This window comes from Syngnathus typhle, unplaced genomic scaffold, assembly GCF_033458585.1.
Source record: "Syngnathus typhle isolate RoL2023-S1 ecotype Sweden unplaced genomic scaffold, RoL_Styp_1.0 HiC_scaffold_44, whole genome shotgun sequence".
Taxonomy (NCBI): domain Eukaryota; kingdom Metazoa; phylum Chordata; class Actinopteri; order Syngnathiformes; family Syngnathidae; genus Syngnathus; species Syngnathus typhle.
The window spans coordinates 178,221-183,312 of NW_026871950.1; positions in this window are offsets into that span (position 1 = coordinate 178,221).

The window sequence follows — 5,092 nt, forward strand, 5'->3', positions numbered from 1 at the left end:
ACGTTGGAGGTGATCATTTCTTCATGCGCAGTGATAAAGTCGGCACTCTAAAGCACCCGAGAGCGTTTTTTTCGATGCCAACCTAACCAGAGTGACGGGAGCGGCACAATTCAGAAAAAGTGCTCAGCTCGCCGAGAAAATGCGATTTAAGCAATAAAATTAAAAATGCTTATTAAACATAAACCAAACGTTGGAGGTGGTCATTTCTTCATGCACAGTGATAAACTCGGCACTCTAAAGCACCCGAGAGCGTTTTTTTCGATGCCAACCTAACCAGAGTGACGGGAGCGGCACAATTCAGAAAAAGTGCTCAGCTCGCCGAGAAAATGCGATTTAAGCAATAAAATTAAAAATGCTTATAAAACATAAACCAAACGTTGGAGGTGGTCATTTCTTCATGCGCAGTGATAAAGTCGGCACTCTAAAGCACCCGAGAGCGTTTCTTTCGATGCCAACCTAACCAGAGTGACGGGAGCGGCACAATTCAGAAAAAGTGCTCAGCTCGCCGAGAAAATGCGATTTAAGCAATAAAATTAAAAATGCTTATAAAACATAAACCAAACGTTGGAGGTGGTCATTTCTTAATGCGCAGTAATAAACTCGGCACTCTAAAGCACCCGAGAGCGTTTTTTTCGATGCCAACCTAACCAGAGTGACGGGAGCGGCACAATTCAGAAAAAGTGCTCAGCTCGCCGAGAAAATGCGATTTAAGCAATAAAATTAAAAATGCTTATAAAACATAAACCAAACGTTGGAGGTGGTCATTTCTTCGTGTGCAGTGAATAACTCGGCACTCTAAAGCACCCGAGAGCGTTTTTTTCGATGCCAACCTAACCAGAGTGACGGGAGCGGCACAATTCAGAAAAAGTGCTCAGCTCGCCGAGAAAATGCGATTTAAGCAATAAAATTAAAAATGCTTATTAAACATAAACCAAACGTTGGAGGTGGTCATTTCTTCATGCGCAGTGAATAACTCGGCACTCTAAAGCACCCGAAAGCGTTTTTTTCGATGCCAACCTAACCAGAGTGACGGGAGCGGCACAATTCAGAAAAAGCGCTCAGCTCGCCGAGAAAATGCGATTTAAGCAATAAAATTAAAAATGCTTATAAAACATAAACCAAACGTTGGAGGTGGTCATTTCTTAATGCGCAGTAATAAACTCGGCACTCTAAAGCACCCGAGAGCGTTTTTTTCGATGCCAACCTAACCAGAGTGACGGGAGCGGCACAATTCAGAAAAAGTGCTCAGCTCGCCGAGAAAATGCGATTTAAGCAATAAAATTAAAAATGCTTATAAAACATAAACCAAACGTTGGAGGTGGTCATTTCTTAATGCGCAGTAATAAACTCGGCACTCTAAAGCACCCGAGAGCGTTTTTTTCGATGCCAACCTAACCAGAGTGACGGGAGCGGCACAATTCAGAAAAAGCGCTCAGCTCGCCGAGAAAATGCGATTTAAGCAATAAAATTAAAAATGCTTATAAAACATAAACCAAACGTTGGAGGTGGTCATTTCGTCGTGTGCAGTGAATAACTCGGCACTCTAAAGCACCCGAGAGCGTTTGTTTCGATGCCAACCTAACCAGAGTGACGGGAGCGGCACAATTCAGAAAAAGTGCTCAGCTCGCCGAGAAAATGCGATTTAAGCAATAAAATTAAAAATGCTTATAAAACATAAACCAAACGTTGGAGGTGGTCATTTCTTAATGCGCAGTAATAAAGTCGGCACTCTAAAGCACCCGAGAGCGTTTTTTTCGATGCCAACCTAACCAGAGTGACGGGAGCGGCACAATTCAGAAAAAGTGCTCAGCTCGCCGAGAAAATGCGATTTAAGCAATAAAATTAAAAATGCTTATTAAACATAAACCAAACGTTGGAGGTGGTCATTTCTTCATGCGCTGTGAATAACTCGGCACTCTAAAGCACCCGAGAGCGTTTTTTTCGATGCCAACCTAACCAGAGTGACGGGAGCGGCACAATTCAGAAAAAGCGCTCAGCTCGCCGAGAAAATGCGATTTAAGCAATAAAATTAAAAATGCTTATTAAACATAAACCAAACATTGGAGGTGGTCATTTCTTCATGCGCAGTGAATAACTCGGCACTCTAAAGCACCCGAGAACGTTTTTTTCGATGCCAACCTAACCAGAGTGACGGGAGCGGCACAATTCAGAAAAAGCGCTCAGCTCGCCGAGAAAATGCGATTTAAGCAATACAATTAAAAATGCTTATAAAACATAAACCAAACGTTGGAGGTGGTCATTTCTTCATGCGCAGTGATAAACTCGGCACTCTAAAGCACCCGAGAGCGTTTTTTTCGATGCCAACCTAACCAGAGTGACGGGAGCGGCACAATTCAGAAAAAGTGCTCAGCTCGCCGAGAAAATGCGATTTAAGCAATAAAATTAAAAATGCTTATAAAACATAAACCAAACGTTGGAGGTGGTCATTTCTTCATGCGCAGTGAATAACTCGGCACTCTAAAGCACCCGAGAGCGTTTTTTTCGATGCCAACCTAACCAGAGTGACGGGAGCGGCACAATTCAGAAAAAGTGCTCAGCTCGCCGAGAAAATGCGATTTAAGCAATAAAATTAAAAATGCTTATTAAACATAAACCAAACGTTGGAGGTGGTCATTTCTTCATGCGCAGTGAATAACTCGGCACTCTAAAGCACCCGAAAGCGTTTTTTTCGATGCCAACCTAACCAGAGTGACGGGAGCGGCACAATTCAGAAAAAGCGCTCAGCTCGCCGAGAAAATGCGATTTAAGCAATAAAATTAAAAATGCTTATAAAACATAAACCAAACGTTGGAGGTGGTCATTTCTTAATGCGCAGTAATAAACTCGGCACTCTAAAGCACCCGAGAGCGTTTTTTTCGATGCCAACCTAACCAGAGTGACGGGAGCGGCACAATTCAGAAAAAGTGCTCAGCTCGCCGAGAAAATGCGATTTAAGCAATAAAATTAAAAATGCTTATAAAACATAAACCAAACGTTGGAGGTGGTCATTTCTTAATGCGCAGTAATAAACTCGGCACTCTAAAGCACCCGAGAGCGTTTTTTTCGATGCCAACCTAACCAGAGTGACGGGAGCGGCACAATTCAGAAAAAGCGCTCAGCTCGCCGAGAAAATGCGATTTAAGCAATAAAATTAAAAATGCTTATAAAACATAAACCAAACGTTGGAGGTGGTCATTTCTTCGTGTGCAGTGAATAACTCGGCACTCTAAAGCACCCGAGAGCGTTTGTTTCGATGCCAACCTAACCAGAGTGACGGGAGCGGCACAATTCAGAAAAAGTGCTCAGCTCGCCGAGAAAATGCGATTTAAGCAATAAAATTAAAAATGCTTATAAAACATAAACCAAACGTTGGAGGTGGTCATTTCTTAATGCGCAGTAATAAACTCGGCACTCTAAAGCACCCGAGAGCGTTTTTTTCGATGCCAACCTAACCAGAGTGACGGGAGCGGCACAATTCAGAAAAAGTGCTCAGCTCGCCGAGAAAATGCGATTTAAGCAATAAAATTAAAAATGCTTATTAAACATAAACCAAACGTTGGAGGTGGTCATTTCTTCATGCGCTGTGAATAACTCGGCACTCTAAAGCACCCGAGAGCGTTTTTTTCGATGCCAACCTAACCAGAGTGACGGGAGCGGCACAATTCAGAAAAAGCGCTCAGCTCGCCGAGAAAATGCGATTTAAGCAATAAAATTAAAAATGCTTATTAAACATAAACCAAACATTGGAGGTGGTCATTTCTTCATGCGCAGTGAATAACTCGGCACTCTAAAGCACCCGAGAACGTTTTTTTCGATGCCAACCTAACCAGAGTGACGGGAGCGGCACAATTCAGAAAAAGCGCTCAGCTCGCCGAGAAAATGCGATTTAAGCAATACAATTAAAAATGCTTATAAAACATAAACCAAACGTTGGAGGTGGTCATTTCTTCATGCGCAGTGATAAACTCGGCACTCTAAAGCACCCGAGAGCGTTTTTTTCGATGCCAACCTAACCAGAGTGACGGGAGCGGCACAATTCAGAAAAAGTGCTCAGCTCGCCGAGAAAATGCGATTTAAGCAATAAAATTAAAAATGCTTATAAAACATAAACCAAACGTTGGAGGTGGTCATTTCTTCATGCGCAGTGAATAACTCGGCACTCTAAAGCACCCGAGAGCGTTTTTTTCGATGCCAACCTAACCAGAGTGACGGGAGCGGCACAATTCAGAAAAAGTGCTCAGCTCGCCGAGAAAATGCGATTTAAGCAATAAAATTAAAAATGCTTATAAAACATAAACCAAACGTTGGAGGTGGTCATTTCTTAATGCGCAGTAATAAACTCGGCACTCTAAAGCACCCGTGAGCGTTTTTTTCGATGCCAACCTAACCAGAGTGACGGGAGCGGCACAATTCAGAAAAAGTGCTCAGCTCGCCGAGAAAATGCGATTTAAGCAATAAAATTAAAAATGCTTATAAAACATAAACCAAACGTTGGAGGTGATCATTTCTTCATGCGCAGTGATAAAGTCGGCACTCTAAAGCACCCGAGAGCGTTTTTTTCGATGCCAACCTAACCAGAGTGACGGGAGCGGCACAATTCAGAAAAAGTGCTCAGCTCGCCGAGAAAATGCGATTTAAGCAATAAAATTAAAAATGCTTATTAAACATAAACCAAACGTTGGAGGTGGTCATTTCTTCATGCGCAGTGATAAACTCGGCACTCTAAAGCACCCGAGAGCGTTTTTTTCGATGCCAACCTAACCAGAGTGACGGGAGCGGCACAATTCAGAAAAAGTGCTCAGCTCGCCGAGAAAATGCGATTTAAGCAATAAAATTAAAAATGCTTATAAAACATAAACCAAACGTTGGAGGTGGTCATTTCTTCATGCGCAGTGATAAAGTCGGCACTCTAAAGCACCCGAGAGCGTTTCTTTCGATGCCAACCTAACCAGAGTGACGGGAGCGGCACAATTCAGAAAAAGTGCTCAGCTCGCCGAGAAAATGCGATTTAAGCAATAAAATTAAAAATGCTTATAAAACATAAACCAAACGTTGGAGGTGGTCATTTCTTAATGCGCAGTAATAAACTCGG